Source organism: Canis lupus, chromosome 32 (genome assembly GCF_048164855.1).
Source record: "Canis lupus baileyi chromosome 32, mCanLup2.hap1, whole genome shotgun sequence".
Classification (NCBI taxonomy): Eukaryota; Metazoa; Chordata; class Mammalia; order Carnivora; family Canidae; genus Canis; species Canis lupus.
Window position 1 is genome coordinate 42,145,160 of NC_132869.1, and position 19,795 is coordinate 42,164,954.

At 56.8% G+C, this 19,795-nt stretch overlaps 1 protein-coding gene across 3 annotated transcripts in view; it reads left to right on the forward strand.

Moving 5' to 3' along the window:
* Nucleotides 1–867: 867 nt before the first annotated feature.
* Nucleotides 868–19,795, forward strand: part of LINGO1 (leucine rich repeat and Ig domain containing 1) — a 69,342-nt gene continuing 50,414 nt past the window's right edge. The window contains exons 1-2 of one of the 3 annotated variants that reach the window (XM_072809754.1): nt 868–1,002; nt 14,108–14,193. The gene's annotated coding sequence lies outside the window, so the exon portion shown is untranslated. Of the gene's footprint in view, nt 1,003–14,107; nt 14,194–19,795 lie in introns of those variants that run through there. The other 2 variants (XM_072809755.1, XM_072809751.1) reach the window with 2 other exon arrangements.

Below are 19,795 nucleotides of genomic sequence, written 5' to 3' on the forward strand. Positions count from 1 at the left end.
AGAGACGTTTCCAGAAACCCCGTCAGCCCTCGTGTGCTATGGTTCAGGATCTCATGTCATCATGCCAAGAAGGGCCAGCAGCCCAGAGCTCAGAGGACTCATTAGGAGCCTAACAAGGCTTAGTGACCTTGCACAGGCCAGGACCTCTGGTAGCCTCCAGAGTCTGAAATACCCACCCCTGTTTCTCTCTCCAGAGGTCCCAGCGTGGCCTCCGAGAGAAGCTGGGTGAGAGTCCGGGTTCTGGAAGGGTAGCCCCAGCCAAGATCGGCGCCCAGGGGAGGCTGGCATAGGGACAGGGTAGGGGTCTCCCGGCTGGGGGCAGCCCAAGGCGTCACCGGTTCCCTCGGGGTGCCTTGTCTTCTCTAGGACTCCTTTGGGGGGTGTGGCCTAGAGAGCAGAAGGACGGCCACCTCGCTCGCCTTGCGCTGCTCTGGCTGCCTCCAGCCCTAGGCCGGCGCCGGGCACTTGCTGGGAGAGGAGCCCGCAGCACGAGGGTGAAGCTGCGTCTCCCCAGCAGCAGGTGCACGTGCTCTGGCGACCCAGGGTTCTGACCACGCCTGCCCCCGTCTCTCCCTCCCTGTCGGAGGAGCCCCCCCCATAGTTGCTTTTCTGCAGCCTGGAGGTGCGGCAGGGGGAGGAGAGATGCCTGGGCTGGGGTGCAGTGAACAGGGGGAAGCAGAGGCGGGATGTGAGGGTGTGCAGAGGAGCTCGGCTGGCTTTGGTCTCACCTTTGCCAAAGTAGCTGCCTTCACCCTGCCCCTGTGCCCACGGGCTCCTCTGTCCCGCTACGAGCCCTACTGCTCACCCTTGTCTCTCCTGTTTTCCAGGGATCCCATGGCCATGTCCTGGCTGCCTTGAGCCTGTGAGGCCACCCAGCCTCCCACCTGCATCTACAGGGCTCTGCCCCCATCCAGTCCCTGGACCAGCTTCCAAGCCTACCCCTCACCCCAGCCTGGGGGCTCTGCAAGCTTCAGGACTCCGAGGGGCTCAGTAGCAGTCACGGTAGGTGGCATCCTCACTCTGCTCACTCCCTGGCTCCTGGGGATACTCAGCTGGGCTTTCGTGGTCTCTGGAATAAGAAGGAAACCTTTCTGAACTTGGTCTCTGTCAGAATTCCCTTGGTTGCAATGGCAAAAAAAAAAAAAAAAAAAAAAAAAACCATTTGGATAAAATAAAATTAGCAGCTCACATAACTGAAGGGTTCAGAGGTAGGTTGGGCTTCAGGCAGGGCTTGATCCAGTGGCTCGAACAATGTGACCAGGACCTGTTTCCTGTCTGTATTTCTCTGCTTCTCGTCCTGGGTGATGGCTCTGCTCTTGGGAGCCGTGGCACATGACACGGTCACAGGATGTCCGCCAAGAGTTTCTGAGGCAACATGCTCCCAGGTTAAAATCTGGGGTCAGGGCTGGAGATGAATTCTGCTTTCTTGATGGAACAAACAGAAGTCCTGGGGTTGATCTCTTGGGCCCGATTGGATCCCTGTTTGGATCGTCCTGACCCTTTAACGGGGTCCACAGGTCCTGGAAACCTAAAGGGACTGGGGGTCAGGGCCTGTCCCTCCCCAGCCGTGTGACCAGGAGCGAAGGGAGGGTGTTCCCCAAAGGAAGCTTGGAGTCTAGCTGCAGAAGGAGTCACCCCCGATTGAGGGAAGCAAGTGACAAATGAGCGGTAGAGTTTGTCCGGCTTGGACAGCTGGACGCCAGTCCCAGGTAGATGCCGATGTGCTGCGCGTCCTTGGGCAAATCCCTGCGCCTCCCTGAGCCTCGGTTTCCTGATCTGATGATGACCCCACCGGGCAGGGATGCTTCGAGAGCTACTCGAAATGATCTGTGCGAAGCGCTGGCGTCTGGCAGGTGCTCCGTAAATCCTTGTCCTCGTCTCCTTCCTTTTCCGGGGAGCTGGGAACATCCTATCCTCTTCAAATTTGGAAGGAGCCACAGAGCAAGTATTGCCAGTCGGGATCCCCGGAAGGGGGAAGAGCAGGAATGGGGTAGGAATGAGCCCGTGAGTGAGGTCGTGGTCTCAGGGAGCGTAGCCTCGGGCTGGTCCCCGGGTTCACACCACAGAACCTCCCGCCCCGCAGACAAGGTGGCCCCGAGCTGGGCTGCCCAGCCTGGGGTCTGCTGACGGGGTGGACCGTTGTCCCCTCCTCTCCAGAAGCTTTTCCCGCCCCGCCCCAGGCCTCCTCGTCCTCCCTCTGCTCCCCGCCTCTCCCCCTCTGCCTTCAGCCTCAGCCATGTGGTCCTCCCTCCTCCTGTGCCCCTTCTTGCTCTCTGCATCCTCCTTCAGGGCCTGTGTGGGTCCCTCCCTTTCCGGGAGGCCTCTGCTCACTGCCCCGGCCACTGTCTGTCTCCTTGAGTCCTTCCTCGGCTGCACCCTTCCGACAGACGGGGAGGCACGTCCCCGTGAACGCTCTGTGGGTTCCAGCAGCGGTGCCGAAGCGTGTTGCTCTCTTTGCCTTGGCTGCCAGGAAGCAGGTGGCTGGTTTGTGGCCCACGTCTCGTTAGGGCTCAGAGTGCTGCCACGTGGTCGCTCAGTAGCCTTACCTCTGGCCTCCTCTGTCTCATTTTCTCCTTCTGATTTCTTAATTTTCAGCTTGTGCTGTTCTTAGTAGCCTCAGACTCTTTTCGGGGAAGGTGGGGTCTAAATTACAAATAAGCAAGAGTGGCCTGGGTTAAAGCTCTCAGCCGGACGCCGGGCTTTGCCCTTCCCGAAGGTGGCTGGGGGGGGAGTGTCTCCCCCAGAGCCCGGGCTGAGCCTGTCCCCAGGGAGACACGGAGGCCTGACCGTGGCAACCCGGGGGAAGTGCCCACCCTGCCCTCTGCGGGTCACGAATGACATTGTTCTGCCTCCCGCCCAGCTCCCTCCCCGCTTCTCATCTTATCAGAAGCTAATGAAAGAGGCTGGGAAACCCAATCCTCTGGTAATTAAATTTACTTAACGGGTATTCAAGTGGAGTAATGAGAAGTTTAATGCAGTGATTAGATTTTTCTTTAATTAATTAAAATGAGAACCATGTGTCTTGCCAGCAAACCAACTTGACCCTCTGCTTGAGAGTAGCGGGCAGAGAGGGTAGGGGGCTTGGCGTTGTGGGTGGGGGCAGAGGGGTGGCCGCAGCCCCCTGCCCTGGCGGTCTTGGGAGGAAGCCTAGCTCTGGTGCCCACCCAGGGCGGCCTCGGATGCAGCTCCCCTGAGCTCGGACTAGGCCCGAGTCACCCAGGACTGAGGGATCCAACAGTCCCTGCACCCAGACAGCTGAAAACTGACCCACAACTGGGTTTCAGAGGGGGTTGGGCAAGGGTGGCTGAGAGCAAGGAGCACAAAGCAGGGGTTTCAGGCACTGCGACAGGTGGGGGCATTTGGGGTGTCACGTCTTGTTGCATGCACGGGCCAGTGGACACCTTACCTGCATGCTGAGCCAGACCTGGGTTTAGGGCCGTTGGTGGTCTCTGGGCTAAGGGAGTGAGGGCAGCGGGGTGGAGAATTGAGAAATCAGGGACAATCCGCAAACCCCTTCTCCTGGCCGTGGGGATGCATCCGTGCCAGGACGGCCGTCCTGGCTGTGTTTCTGAAGGCCAGTTAGGGATGCAGGGAGGTGCTTGCTGCCTCGGGCCACTTCTGCTGGGCTGGGGTTGGGGGCCGGGGAAACGGGAATATGGGAATCCCAGCAGAGCTGTGGAGGGTGCAGCATAGGACGGGCCCTGCCAGGGTGCGGGGTGCGCATAACGAGGACCGGAAGGCAGGCCCCTGCCTCTCGAGAGCAGAAGATGTGGTTTGCAAGCGGTGGGCGAGGCTGGGGAGAGTCCCGAGGCAGAAAACCTCCTGTATGGAGCTCTGACCTACCCCACCCCGAGCCCTGATCCCAGTCCTAGACTGAGCCCTGATCCCAGCCTCACTCAGCCCAGCATCGTCAGGGGCTTGCGGGCGGAGTAACAGGGGCTGGGGTGGGCAGGGCAGGAGACCCTACTTGTCCGTCCTCAGCGCCAGCCCTCCTGCTTATCGGCAGGACTGCCCTGCGAGGCCCGCACCAGTCTCTGAAATGGCCAAGATGAGTCACACACGGTCCCTGCCCGCAGGGCTGGCGGGGGGAGTGACAAGCACGCGGGCACTGAGGTCGGAGCTGAGGTGGGGAGGCTGGGGGGGCTGGAGGGGCTGACGCTGGTCGCCACGGAGGAGGACAGTGTGGGGCTGGTGTGGGGGCCGGGTCGCTGGAACCCCCCCGGGTGAGTGACTCTCCTGCAGGAACTGGCTGGCACGACTCGCGTGGGGAGGGCTGGTAGGGCGCCGGCCGGTAGTGTTACCTTACAAGGGAGGCATTTTTATCCCTTGCATCCAGGAGCTCACAGGTGTGCAGGGACCCGCCCGACGTTGCCCAGTGGGGGCAGTTCCCGGAGCTCACGGCCTGCGCACCGCCCTTCAGGGAATGCCCGGGCCCTGGGGGGCAGGAGTTGTCCCCTTCCAACTCCTCCCCCCTCACCTGGCTGGAGCCTGAGGCCTGCGGGGAGCAGAGGGTCCCGGCTGCGTAGGGGACCGGCCCCCGAAGGAAGTCTGCTGCTTTCCCATCCCGCTTGTCCCCTCTCCTGGTTCCACTAGGTTCCTCTTCCCCCCCTCTTCTTGCCTCCCTGAGAAAGCCGGCCCAGAGAACCCACGCAGCCGGCCGCCCACCACTGTCGTGGGCAAAGTGAGGCCGGGACCCTCCCAGATCACGGGGCTGTGCCTCTCATCCGTCCTTAAGGTTAAAGGGTCTGAATCACGTTACCCCGAACGCAAGCACAGGACTGCGTGGGATGCAAGTCCACACCCCGCAGGCGGCGGCCCCCGGCCCCGGCAGGCCCCCCAGGCGTGTTGACCTCCCCTCTGCAGGTTCCCAGTGCTGGAAGCACCTTCTCCTTTAAACCCCTCAGCAGTCTGGGGAGGTGTTTATCCAGGTGGCTGGGCCTGGGCCAGAGTCCCCCCGAGAGCCACCCGCTGCGTGCAGAGGCGGAGGGAGCTTGCCTGACACCCTCCCACCCTGGGCCCAGCCACCCCTCCGCCTCAGGCCAGCCTGGCCTCGCCTCTGCTGCTGTCCCCCCCCCCCCCCGCGCCCCTCCTCGTCCACTGCCGCCTTCTGGAGCCACAACCGTGACTCTCCCCCGGCCGCCCCGCACTTTCCGCCCCCCACACTACACTAGGCCCTGTTCAAGCTGATTCAGCCCCCGGAGTTCTCCTCCCCATCGCCATCTGCCCAAACCCCCTTCATGTCTCTAGGCTGGGCCCAGACGCCACTTCCTTCATGGAGCCACCCGTGGGCTCACTCTCCAGGCAGAAGTCACCCGCGCTCCCTGCACCATCCCACAGGTGCTCTCCGCCCTGCCCCCTAGGCTCCTGGCCCTCCTGGGTCTGACCTCGAGGCTCCTGGAAGGCAGGGCCGGTGGCCCCCAGGGCCTGGCACACAGTAGGGGTACAAGAGATAGTGGGGGGCGGGCTTCCTTGGGAGGGGTCACACCTCCACAAACCCGTCCCTTTCCTCAGCAGTCCCGGGTCCCTTAGCCCCCTGAGGACACCGGCCCGCAGCCTGCCAGATGCTCTGCAGCAGCCGTGCCTGCTGGGGATGGAGGGCTGCCTTGGGGCCCCAGCAGACCTCCCCGGGCCCAGGTTCGGGGAGCAGGGCAGGAACAAGGCAAGGCCCACCACTGGGGCTCGCAGGAGAGTCTACGGGCCCCAGCGCAGGCCCCTCTGCATGGGCACCCTCGATGGCTCTGCTGATTCCTGGTGGTGTGGCTGAGCCAGTCGTGGAATCTTGCCGTGCCTCAGTTTCCTCCTCTGGTAGATGAGGTGCTGACAAGCCCCCCTGGGGTTGCTCTGAACACAGCGTGAAGCCCATGGCGCAGCCCTGACGTAGACCCACAGCGACTGTGCGCTGTCACCATGACTCTGGGAGGGGCCTGAAGGTACAGTGTTGAGGGAGTTTCCAGAAGGTGGTGACACATGATGAGGCCCAGAGGCAGGGAAGGACGTTCCCAGAAGAGGGAACCATAGATGAAGATCCAGAGGCAGTTTGGGGACATGCAAGGGATCTGGCTCTGTCTAGACTTAAGAATGGGTCAAGGAGGGGCGTCTGGGGGGCTCAGTCGGCTAAGTGTCTGCCTTCAGCTCAGGTCATGACCTCAGGGTCCTGGGGGCCAGCCCTGAGTCGGGCTCCCTGCTCAGCGGGGAGTCTGCTCCTCCCTCTGCCTCCGCCCCTCCTCATGCTCATGCTGTCTCACCTTGCTCTCTCAAATAAGTAAATAAATCTTTAAAAAAAAAGGGGGGGTCAAGGGGAGGTCCCAGGGCTGTGTCCTGAGGGACCTTGGATGCCACATGGGGGAGTGTAGCCCTATAGCCCGTGAGGGGCCATGGGATGGGGTCTTTTTTTTCTCTTTCTTCTTTTTTAACATTTGCTCATGCAAAGACATTGAAACAGTATAGACGTGTGTCTATACACATGGAAGTTCCCTCTTTGCCCTTAAATCTTGTGCTGCCAAGGCCTCACCATCGTGGGTCTGAGGTGCCTCCTTCCAGAGCTTTTTGCTGCGTTTTACAAACATATGTATTATATATCACTTTTTCTTTAAAGGTTTTAGTTTTTTTTTTTTTTTTTTTTTAAAAAAAGGTTTTATTTATTTATTCGCGAGAGACACAGAGACACAGGCCGGGGGAGAGGCAGGCTCCCTGCAGGGAGCCCGATGCGGGACTCGATCCCAGGACCCGGGGATCACGACCTGAGCCAGAGGCAGACGCTCAACCCCTGAGCCACCTGGGCACCCCCTAAAGGTTTTAGTTCTGAGTAATCTCTACACCCAACATGGGGCTTGAACTCACAACCCCGAGATCAAGAGTCACGTGCTCTACCGACTGAGCCACCCGGGTGCCCCGTATATCACTATCTATCTATTTATTTTAAAGATTGTATTTATTTATTCATGAGACACAGAGAGAGAGGCAGAGACACAGGCAGAGGGAGAAGCAGGGGGAGCCCGATGCGGGACTCGATCCCAGGACCCTGGGGTCACGACCTGAGCTGAAAGCAGAGCTTAACCACTGAGCCCCCCACACGTCCCCTGTATCTCACTTTTTAAAAAAAAAAAAAAGACATGGATTCGTGTCCAGCACATGCGGCTCCCCCTTTCCTTTTCCGGCGTGGGGTGCACATCTGTCAGGGGCCCCGCACACAGGTCTGTGGTGTCCATTTTATTTTTTTATTTTTTTTAAATTTTTATTTATTTATGATAGTCACACAGAAAGAGAGAGAGAGAGAGAGAGAGAGGCAGAGACATAGGCAGAGGGAGAAGCAGGCTCCAGGCACCGGGAGCCCGACGTGGGATTCGATCCCGGGTCTCCAGGATCGCGCCCTGGGCCAAAGGCAGGCGCCAAACCGCTGCGCCACCAAGGGATCCCTGTGGTGTCCATTTTAATGGTTGCCTAATAGTCCCTTGTTTGGCCAAAGGGTGGTGTGGGTAACGAGTCCTGGGTTGACGGATACTTAGGTCATCTTCAGTTTTTCACTCTTCCGAATAAGGCGTCAGCGGCCGCCCTCGAGTAGACATCTTGCTGACACGCGTGAGCATCTAGGATGGATTTGTAGAGGTGGGGTTGCCTGGCCAAAGGGCACGTTTATCACATTTTGGTAGGTGGCCGCGGCGCTCTTGCAGAAGGTTGGGCCGCCCGCGGAATCTGTGGCTGGCCACGTCCCCCACACCGTCCTCCGCACCCAACTGACCAAGCTTTTTAACTTGAGCTAAGAATCCAGGAGAGCGTCTTGCTGCGGTTTCAACACTCACTTTCCTTCTCCCCAACGGAGCTGAGCATCTTGTTCGTGGACCATTTGTACTTCCTCCTCCATGAATTGACTGTTCATATCCTTTGCCCATTTTTCTTTCTTTTCCTTTTTTCCTTATTTCTTGTTGCTACAAAGGAGCTTTTAGTATATTAGGGATTTTCAGACTTCTTTGTCTGTTGGGTGCATTGCACATCTTTTCCCTAGTCTGCTGTTTGTCTTTTTTAACTTGGTTTATGGTCTCTTTGGCCCTAGAGAAGCTTTAGATCTTTATTTAGTCAAATCTGTCAGACTTTTTCTGAGTTTCTGAGTTTCACATCCTGCTTGGCCGGGCTTCCTGGAAGGGTTCTAAGTGGAGGTCAGATGGGTGACTGGGAAAGGTGGCTCTGATGGCCGCTGTGTGCAGGGCGGGCGGAGGGGGACAGCGAGCTGGAGGACGGGGAGCAGCTGAGACCTTTGTCCTGGGTGGGGTTGGGGCAAGACTGGGGAGAAGGTGAGTTTGGGAAATACTCAACGATTGGCTGCCCATAGTGATGGGATGTGACGATGGAAGAGGGAGAGGGAAAGGACTTTGGAGCAATGCCGGGGTGTGCGGCTGGGGGTCTGCATGGCTCGTGCCACCACCACTGTGAGGTGGGGACAGATTAGGAGGGAAATGCATGCAGGTGCCTGCAGGTGCTCCCCCGCGCGGGGACGTGGCATCTGTGAACACATCTATGCACACGGGTACCAGCAGGGTCTGGGGTTGGCCATCTGTACCCGGGGTCTGGGGTTGGCCTTCTGTACCGTGGCTGCACGGAGGGGCCGCGGCACGGACTCTCATCTTCGTGGAGCGTCTGTTCTCCGCCAGGTAGTGTCCGCGGCTCGGCGCACGCTCACTCGGTGACCTCTCCCACCGTAGGAGGTTGTCTTATGGACAAGGACCCAGGCTCTGGTTAAGTAAGTGGCTTAAGGAGGCAGAGCGGTACGAGACAGAAAGGGGATTTTTTTCGACAACTTAGATCTGACCACCCAACAGTATTTTTTAAAAAAAGATTTTATTTATTTATTCATGAGAGACACACAGAGAGAGGCAGAGACACAGGCAGAGGGAGAAGCAGGCTCCTTGCAGGGAGCCCGACGTGGGACTCGATCCCGGGACCCCGAGGTCACAGCCCGGGCGAGAGGCAGACGCTCCACGGCTGAGCCCCCGCCGTCCCTCCCGCCAACACTGTTAGGAGCCTTGCCCTCGCCTCTAACTGACCAACCCCGTTTCGTCGGGGACTCTGAGCGCGAGTGCCGGGACCTTACAAGGCAAGTTACGGCCCCTCTCCGTGCCTCAGTGTCCCCATTCTGAAAACGTAGACGATCCCGGTGCCCACCTCGCAGGGTGCTGGCGGCACTGAAGTGTTAGCGCCCGCGACGCGCTCCGCCCGGGAGGCCGATGGCGACGGCCCAAGGCGACGCCTTCACCTCGGTCTCTGCTCCGTCCTGCCTCCTTCCTCTCGTCTTCTCTTCACCTGTCACTTCACCCCGTGCCAGCTCTTCCTCTGGTCCCCGCGGGGCCTTCTTTCACCCTGTGCCTGTGAACCTCTGTCCTCGGCGTCAGCCCCCAAGGCCTTGGCAGACCGTGAATTGAAGCGCAGCTGGTGGCAAAGGGCGTCCAGGGGCAGGGCAGCCTCCGTGCACCCCACGCGGATCCGGATCCGGTGTCTGGAACACCCCTTGCTCCCTGGGTGGAGACGGGTGTGCTCTGGGGCCGAGGGCCCAGCTGACCCAGCCCGACCGGCCCCCGGGCCGCAGCCGTCGCTGGAGCCCTGAGCCCCGGCCAGCAGCCCGACCCACAGGAAACAAAAGCCGAAAGCCCCGCAAATCCCGGCACGGTTTCCTCCCACGAGCAGATCAGAGCAGATCAGAGCAGATCCTGTGGCTGCGAAGGGTGAGAGCAAGGTGTTCACACTGGGCTCGAACCTCAGGTCTACACCCAGGTAAAGGTTTCCCACCGAAATCATCAGACTCACCACTGCGGATTTCTCGTCGCCGGAACGAGCCGCCGGGTAAATAAATGCTCGTGGTAAAGGATGGAGCCGCCAGCGCTTGTAGGGTTTTGTTCTCAGTTGCCCGGCATCAGGCACACCTGCTTATTAACCCGAAGGACGAGAGAGCTGCCTGAGCCTGCCTGGGGGGCTGGGGGGGGTTACACCCGGGACAGCAGAACCCCGGCCGGTAGGAGACAGGGTCCTTGTGACGGCTTCGGGGAGGCTGGCTCTGTCCCGGGGCTCCTGCACCATCTCTGCCTGCTTCCAGCCCAGCCCTGCCTCCACTCACCCCGCACCCCTGCAGGGCGCCCCTAGGACTCCCAGCCAACCTGGCCGAACAAGGCCAGGTGAGCCTTTGGGCACTGGGGGCGGCCTAGCCACGTCAGCACTCCTCCTCCTCCTCCTCCTCCTCCTCCTCCTCCTCCTCCTCCTCCTCCGACAACGAGGACCACGACCCTCCCCAAGCTCGCCCATGTCCTGCGGGCCTCAAGGACGCTGCATGGCACCCTTTAAGGTTCTCCCCAACGTGGGTACAAGGGAGGCAGTATAACCCACTACTGCCGAACCATCGCTCTCGGAAAAAGCGAGGAACCCCGGGGGCGTTAATGGACGCGAGGCCCTTCCCCGCAGGTCGCTGCCAGAGCCGGTTGGTGCCTCCAGGGGCTCCCTCTTCTCTCTGTGGTCCCGGGTTGTCCCACAGGAGCGCAGAGCATTGAAGGGGATAATTGCCAAAGTAAAGTGCCCATAATTTCAAAATACAAAGGTGAATTAAGCTTGTGGCCGCTGTCATGGTGGCTCAAGGGCCCTGCTGGAACCTCCCTGTCCCAGCTGTCATCCAGGGAGACAAGGCGGGGCCCCGGGCCGAGCGGGGCTAAAGCTCTGAGGGCGCCCTAGCCTTTGTTCGAAGTTAAACTCCAAGCCCTTGAAGGTAGGCCGAGGTGCCCGCTGTCCTGGAGGTGTTACCGCTTGCCTCTGCTCGCGCCTCCCTTCTGCAGGGGGGATCATCCCGCTGGCGGATCCTACTACAGGGCTGGAAACTTCCCCCTTTTACTTGTGGATGGAGAACCTGTGAAATTGGGGATTGATGCATTTGTGTCCCCCACTGAAGTGCTAGTGATTTAGGGGCTTCCAAATGGAGCTTAGTTCTCTCCCTCAGAACGTCATGCAAACATGCTCTCCAAGCAAATACAGCAAGGTCATGTGCCCCAGGTGGCCCATGGGGATGCCGGGGGGTGTGCAGGGCCGTGCTGCTCGAACCGGTGCTCTGGGAACTACCGGTGACCTACGGCAGCAAAGGCTCTGTTATTCTTTCTTCCTCTATGGACAGTCTGACCTCGTATTCCGTGTCCAGTGAGGGAAGTGGGGACGGGGGCGGACTCTGGTCCGTACAGTCACGCAGGGACCCAGGCTGGCCGGAACTCCACCATCCTGTAGCCGCCCCACCTGGAACGCGGGGCCTCCTCCAGTCACCGTGGCAAAGAAGAGAAAAAGATGGAATCACACTCTGCTCTTAAATGCCTCGGCCCGGCAATGACACACATCACTTTTGTTCCCAACCCATTGGCCAGAACTTCTCATGCAGCCTCAACTGACTATAAGGGGGACGAGGAGAGGGGACATCCTGCTAGGACAGGAGGGCGTGGAGGAAATGCACCCAGATGTTCAGCGACCAGTAAAATCTTCTCTACAAGGGGTGTTACAGGACCACTGTCAGAGCCAGGGCTTCAGAAGCGCCAAGGCCACGACCTGCTGTCATTCTCTCCACTGGGGTTGGGGAAGCCAGAGTGTCTGGGAGGGCTTGATGAGAGAAGCTTTGGGGAAGAGTCCCTATGGATGAATAAGCCCCATGGCAGGCCCAGGTCCAGGCCTCCACTCACCAAGCTCTAGGTTTGACTCAGCCTCTCCCCTCTTACCCCAATGACTGCTTCGAATACCAAGACCATCCCATAAAATGAGTTTCTCAAGAGGAGAAGCAGGAACGGGAGTGAAGACAAGTTCAGCTTTGGCGGGAGAAAATCCAAGAGAAGACATCAGAAGCTATGTCTTAAGTCCATTTGGGCTGCTCTAACAAAATCCCACAGACTGGGTGGCCAGTAAACAGCAGAGGGTTATTGTCTCCCGGTTCTGGAGGCTGGGAAGTCCAAGACCAAGACGCCGGCAGATTTGGTGTCTAGTGAGGGCCCGTTTCCTAGGTCATCGATGCCATCTTTTCATGGTGTCATCCTATGGCACGAGGGACGGGTCTCTTTGGTAAAGGTGCTAATCTCATTCATGAGATTCATGAGACCTTCATGACCTAAACCCCTCCCCCAAAGCCTCACCTCCAAATACCATTACCTTGGACTTCAGTTTCAACACAGGAATTTGGGGGTGTGGACGGGACATAGACACTCAGTCTATGGCATGTTGGGTATGATGGCCTCCAGCCCAGGAGCATACCCTCACCGTGAGAGAGAGCTAGAAGATCCTGCCTTTCATCCAGGCTTTCATTCCTTCAGCAAATGTGGGTCATGGAATGTACTGATGACTACTGTGCGGTCTGATTCCAGAACAGCTGGGATGGAAGCATGGCTTGGCCCCTTATCAGCGAAGTGACCTAGGGCCAGGTACTTCCCTCTGCCTCAGCTTTCTTCTCTTAACATGAGGGTATTGATAGCATGTATCTGTCTTAGGGGAAGGGTGAGCATTAAATGGGTTAGTATTTGTAAAGTCCTCAGAACAGCGCTGGGCACATGATAAGTACTCTATAAATATTAACTCTCAACACTGCAGCTGCCGTCACCACCACCACCACCACCACCACCACCACCACCATCACTCCCATCACCACCACCATCACCACTATCACCACCACCATCATCACCGTCATCACCACCACCCCCACCCCCATCACCACCACCACCACCACCATCACCACCACCACCACCATCATCTAGTACCAGATGCTGTGCTAGGTATTGGGGGAGTAGACGTCAAGGTCTCTGCTCTCATGGATGATGGGGGAAATGGAAAAAAAGAAAGATGTAAATAATTAAATTAAGATGATAATTGCAAATAGAGATGGTACGAAAACAGTAAATCAGGTACATGAAAAATTAAAACCAGTGAGATACCACCGTGTGTCTCTTGCATTGACGTCTACCAAATTGGCAATATCAAGTGTCAGTAAGGATACGGAACAAGGGGGACTCTCCCGTGTTGCTGGTGGGAATGCAAAATGGTACAGCCACTTTAGAAAACAGTTTGGCCAAAAAAAACCAAAAAAACAAAAAAACCACGTTTGGCAGTTTCTTATAAAGTTAAAAATATGTTTACCATAGAACCCAGCAATCCTGCCGCTAAGTATTTACCCAAGGGAAGTAACAACTTATGTTCACGTAGAAACCTGTATGTGAATATTTATAGTGGCTTTATTCATAGTCGCCACAAGCTGGAAACAGCCCAAATGCCCTTGAGCCGGTAAACGGATGAACAATTGAATACTACTCAGCAATAAAAAAAGAATGAAACTAGGAACAAAGAAACAACAAAGGTAAATCGCAAATGCATTATATGCTAAGTGAATAAAGCCAGACTCAAAAGGCTACATGGAGATGATTCCCTTCGTCTGACGTTCTGGAAAATGCAAACCTACAGAGACAGGAAATAGATGAGTGGTTGTTAGGGGCTGGGGTGCAGGAAGTTGGCTACAAAGGGACGGCGCGGGGAGACTTTTGATAGAATTGTTCTGTCTTGACTGTGGTCGCGGTTCCACGGCTGCGTGCAGCTGTCAAAACGCACGGAACTGTGTGCTAGAAAGGGTAAATTTTACTCTAGGTAAATTATAGCTCAATTAACCTGCCTGGAAAAAAAGCTCTCGGTGAGATTGTTGAGACAGGGAAATCCGGATGACAGGTAGGTCATTCGGGGTAGTGCGACACGGGGAAGGAGGGCCTCGCGCACACGGAGGGCAGGGGAGGCTTTCCGAGGAGGAGAAGGAGCCTGGCCCGGAGGAGCGGCAGCGTGGCCGCGTGGCCGGGCTTCCACTCTGGGCATACACAGGGCCAGGCAGCCGGGGAGGACGGGGGACAGGGCACAGCAGCTTGTGACCACGTGTAGGAGGAGGACCATGGATGGAGGGGTCAGGGAGCCTCCTACGGGAGGAGTGGTCAGCCAGCCCGCGGGCGCCGATGGTGCAGGGGACCTTCTGGACCTTGCTGGGGCTCTTGCGGCCCGTGGGGAGGGCTCAGACGTCCCGGGTAGAGTAGCCGAGGCCCATCTCACCTGCACTAACCCTCCTGCTCTTCCACTGCAGTGCATGCTGGGACCGCGACCGAGAGGCTGCTGCTCCCCGGGCCCCCAGAGGCAGATCTGTTGGCCTCCCGGCGCCGTCTGACCCAGGTAGGGGGAGAGCAGGGGCTCCCGCCGCCTCCTGCCTCTGCTCAGGGGGGAGGGCTCGGGCAGTGAGGAGCGGATGGGCTGCGGGCGACGGTGTGGGACACAGGTGGCTGTGAAGGCTCCGACCACAGCAGGGCCTCCTGGGGCGCCTGGGGGCACCGAGAGGCCCCAGGACATACAAGGCTGCCACCCCGATCGTCCTGTGGTCTGTTCAGCATCCTTTCCCTAAGCCCTGTGGCTCTGGGAGCTTCTGCATCCGTGGGGCTCCCGGTGCCGTCACTCCGGCCTTTCTCTGCCGGAGTCGCCGAGCTAGGCTTGCGTGTGTGCTTCCACGAGGGACGGCTCTTACTCCGGAAGGCCCCAGACCCCTGCAGGACTCCCCCAGGGCACAGGTGCTCTTCTGGGCACCAGGACCAGCCCCGCTCACTTTGGATCTACTTGGCATTTCTCTGCTGCTTCGGGGCACCCCGAAGGGTGGAGGCTTTCTGCTCAGGGCCAACAGCCCCCCAGGTGGGATGGACTGTGGGATTGCAGAAAAAATACCGGATGTCCAGTTAAATTAGAGCTCCAGACAGGTAACCATTTTTTTTAGCATAAGTGTATCCCCGATCTTGCATTGGATACAATTTTTGCTAAATCTGACAACTCTAGTGGGACTGAAGCTCCGGTCCCCTCTCTACTTCTGGCAAGTCTCCCTGCTGGGCCCGCCTTGGCCCCCTTGGACCAGCTGGCTCCAGTGCCTGTGATGACTGTCCTGGTGGCCCAGCCTGCTCAGGTCGGAATCAGTGGACATCTCCTGACTCCCCCAGGTCCCACAGGCCAACCCTGGGGCAGAGACCTGGGGGCTCCCTCTGGAGGCTGTTGACAGTGCCCTCAGGGTCCTCCCCCTATGTGGCTCTCTGACAGCAGGGTCATGGGGTGTGGCCAGCTGAGCCTCTGTGCCGTGAACAGAACTGTGAGACAGGCCTGGAGCCGTGAAAAGAACCAAGAATAGAAAATTGTTTCATGAGGTTGGAACCCAGAGTGCTTGGGGTGTGGGGATGGAGGTGGGGGGTAACAGGAATGAGGCAGGGCCAGACAATGGATGGCTTGGGATGCCCTATTTCTGCATCTTTCAAAACTGGGGAGACCAGGGAAGTGTTTTCATGGCAAATGGAATCCTTTTTCTGATCAGTTAGGTAATATGTTCTCCGTATGTCATCTGTCTATGTATCTATGTATCTATCAAACAATCCAAAGTATTTGAAGCATGCACTTTGAGTCCTTCCCCTAATCTTTTCCTCCCCAGGACTAAGCGCTGCTAACTAGTTCAGTGTATCTCCCTCCAGACTCTTTTTCTATGCACTTATAAAAATATATTTTTTAAGATTTATTTATTTATTTATGAGAGAGAGAGAGAGAGAGGCAGAGACACAGGAGGAGGGAGAAGCAGGCTCCATGCACTGAGAGCCGGATGTGGGACTCGATCCCAGGACTCCAGGATCATGCCCTGGGCCAAAGGCAGGTGCTAAACCGCCAAACCACCCAGGGATCCCATAAAAATATTTTAAAAGCAAACACAGGGGCTCATCCTGGTTACACTGCTCTGTCACTTGAGTTTTCACCCAACAACACGTAGTATAGAGCATTGCAGAGCTCTTAGCTGTCCTCTCCTGCCTGTGGCTTGGGGGGCCTTTAAATTAGGCATCCTAAAAAAATAAATAAATAAAAATAAAAAAATAAAAATAAAAAAATTATGCATCCTCGTCAGCCCTGCTGGTGGCCCGTTAGAGCATTTGGCCGTCCATAAACCTCCCCCAGGGAACCTCCCAGTTGGTGGTCTGTGTGCATGTGTGGTGGGTCCTTCAGGAGTGTTTCTGAAAGTGGGCCGCCTGGGTCGGAGGGTGCACATCTTCCAAGGTGTGATCCGTACGGCCAGGGCAACCTCAACAAGGTAGTGCCCACTTACCACGTGCACGAGGCCTCGTCCCCTCCTCCTTGCCAGCCGTGGGCATTAGCAGTAACGGAAATCTCTGCTGATGAGTTAGGGGAAAATGGCTTTTCTTTTGCATTTCTTCGATTGTGAATGAGGTCGGGCACGACTGGGTATGTTTGTTGGCCACTTCCATTTCTTCGTTTGCGAATTGCCTGTTGACGTCATGTCCTCAGCTCATTGTGCTACTCATCTGTCCGTGCATTCAGCAGGCGTTTATTGAGCACTTGTTATGTGTCAAGCACCCTTTTGGTCGGGGACCTAACAGTGAGCAAAACTGAGAAAAAGACCTGCTCCTTGGAACTAACGCGCTAGCAGAGAAGAGATGGCCGAGAAAAACAGATAAATGAGTGAAATTTGGTGTGTGCATTGAGTGTTAAGTTTAAAGGAGGAAAAAATACAGCAGGGCAGGGATGGGAGCGGCTGGGACATGGGGAGTGAGAGAGGGTGGGAGGTACGGCCAGAGGGGGATCCAGAGCAGATCACACGGGGCCGTGGGGGCCGCCCCGAAGACTTGGCTTTTACTCAGGACAAAGCAGGGAGCCGTGGAAGGTTCTGAACATGACATGATGTGATCTGAATTTCATTTGAATCCGATCCCTCTGGCTGCTGTAAAGGGGGCCAGGGAAGCAGGGAGATCAGTCAGGAGGCTGTTGTAACGATCTAGGGAAGAGACAGTGGGGGCCGGGAGTGGGGGGGCTTGATGGAGGTGGGGGAGGCGGATGGAGTCTGGGTGCGTGCTCATGGTAGAGCCAGTGGGACTTGCTGACAGATTGGGTGAGGCGGAGTGTGCGTGTGAGACGGAGAGGGAGCCAAGGATTACTGCCTTAGTCATCTCGGGCGGCCATAACCAAACACCATGGGCTTGGGGGCTTGAACAACACACGTGTGTTCCTCACACTTCTGGAGACCGGGAAGTCTAAGATCAAGGTGCTGACAGACTCAGCTCTTGGGGACGACCCCCCACTTGGCTTGCAGACCAAGCCACCGTCTCACCTGGGCTCCCATGACCTCTTCCTTAGTCTGCCTGCCTGCAGAGAACCCAGAAGTCTTCCTCTTCTTTGAAGGACACTAATCCCATCAAGAGGCCCTACTCGACCTCATCTAATCCTATTTACCTCCCAAAGGCCCCACCTCCAAGTACCACATTAGAGGTTAGGGCTTCAGCTTATGAATTTTGAGGGGCACAAACATTCAGTCTGTAACAATGACTCCAAGGGTTTGGGCCCAAGTCGCTGCCATCAACGGAGACTGGACAGAGGAGTGAGTTTGGTGGTGCAGGGAAGGAGAAGGCTTCATCTGTGGGCGGCAGGCCTGCCGACCTAATGTGTGGGGCCCGGAGCAAAGTGAAAATGGGTGACACTTTGTTTATTTTTATTTTTTTTAAAGATTTTATTTATTTATTCATGAGAGACACAGAGAGAGAGAGAGGCAGAGACACAGGCAGAGGGAGAAGCAGGCTCCATGCAGGGACCCCGACGTGGGACTCGATCCCGGGTCTCCAGGGTCAGGCCTTGGATGGAAGGTAGCGCTAAACCGCTGAGCCAGCCACCCGGGCCTCCCGACACACTTTGTTTAAAAAAATCATTAAGAATTGCAAAGTGGGAACAGTAGAGCATTAAACCAAAAGCATTAGACGACACTCAGGGGCCTTGTGTGACTGCCCAGGTGGCACACCTGTGAGCAGGCCCTGGCTGGGCACATGCCAAGCGTGACATGCCAGTAGACGTCCAAGAAGTGTGGAGGGACAGTTGGATGTGTGAGGCTGGAGTCTGGGGGAGAGGTCTGGGCTGGAGATACAAGCCCAGGATTATCAGCCTAAAGGTAGTAGTTTAAGCCTTGAGATTGATTGAGAGCATCAAGGGAGTGAATATACGTAGAAAAGAAGCACCAGAGGCTTGTCCCTGGGGCCTCCCCAGTTAGGAGTTGGGAGCTGAGGAGGAACAGGAAAGGTGAGTAAGAAAGAGCAACCAGGAGGCAGAGGAAAACCAGGCAGGTGTGAGGTCCTGGAAGCCAAGGGCAAGACCTGCTTCAGGCCTGAGGTGGGATGAGAGGCGGAGGGAACATTGATCTTGCATTAGCTGCGGGAGATCGCAGATGACCTTGGTTTCAGGGGTGGGGGCGGAGCGGATGTGTGAAATGCAACTCATTGACTTGCAAGAACAAACTGATTTATGAGAGGTTAAGGGGTTTAACCCTTTATCTGTCATATGTGGCAAATAGCTTTTCAGGTTTTTTTTTTTTTTTTTTTGTCATTCACACTTACAGAGCTTTTCTTAACCTCCTTAAATGTTCAAAACTGTCCCGCGGTCAGGTTTGCCACTCTTGTCCTTTACGGTTTCTGGCCTTTCCCAACTGCAAAGTATTGAAAATGTTGTCTTGCGTTACTTTCTGGTTGTTTATGATATTTTAAAACATGTAGCTCTGTAGTTCATTTGGAACGTTGTTACGTATGTGGCTTGAGGTGGGGATCAAAGTAGTTTTCCCCAGACGACCGGCCAGTTGCTTTGATGCTTCACGGAGTAAACTTTCCTCCCTGCTCTGCAGCTCCGTCCGTCCGTCCGTCCATCCGTTGCCATCGTTTGATCCCACTGATCTGTGCCTGGGGAGACGTTTGGGAAGTGGAGAGTATGGAGGCTCAGTCGTCGACGGGGGTGGAGTGTGTGTGTGGGGGGGGTTGGAGTGGAGGCTGACACAGATGCCTTCGGGGGTAGCGGGGAGAGGCAGAGGGAAGTCAGGGAGGACAGGGCTCTCCAGTCCCGAGGGCCTCCTGTGTGCCCTCACGGTCCTGCGGGGGTGGTACTCTGTATATCCATTTGCAGATGTGGAAACTGAGGCCCTGAGAGTTGTCATCACATGTCCAAAGGCATCAGCTCTTAGGAGGTGGAGCTGAGACCGGGAGGCAGCGGGCTCCCTGCAGCCATGCCTGTGCTCTGTCCACGCAGGTGAAAGGAGAGGCGGAGGGGAGCGGCTTCCAGGGAGGCTGGAAGGGCTCCAGGCATAAAATACACCCCTCCACCCCTCTCTGCTTCCCTGTCTGCCATTTGGCTGGGTCTTGAAGGTTTTCCCATTTTGAAGAGGAACCTGTTAAAACCAGAATACTCCTGGCAGGGAATCACACGTTAAGTTTACAGCTAACATCTTAATTATCAGTTAACACCTCTGCAGGGATTAGCTGACAGCCAGCTGAGGACACGGAATGGGGGCCGGGTGTGATGTGTATCTGGGCTGGGAAAGGCCAGGCAGGGGGAAGGGTGACAGAGGAGGAGGCAGGTACCTAGCAATTCACAGCTTTCTTCGGGGCCCTGGGAAAGAGAGCGAGGTGGAGCTGGAGCCAGGTTTAGGGGGGCGCGGGTGGGGGGTGGGGGCAGCTCCTCTGTGGATGCCTGGCTCGAGGGGGAGCTGACATCTATTAGATACTTGTTGTGTCCTGGGATCAGAGGAGGCTTGTCACATTCTCAGCCCTGGCCTCGAGGTCAGGAAATCAGCCACCCATTAGCTGCCACACCAGTTGCCAGCAGGCACTCAAGGCCGGAACTTGTCTCTGACACCCACAGACCGAATCTGTCACCTAGCCCTGAGGAGTAGTGGTAGGAGAGAGACTGAGGTGTTTGGAGCCTCTTCTAGCTTTTT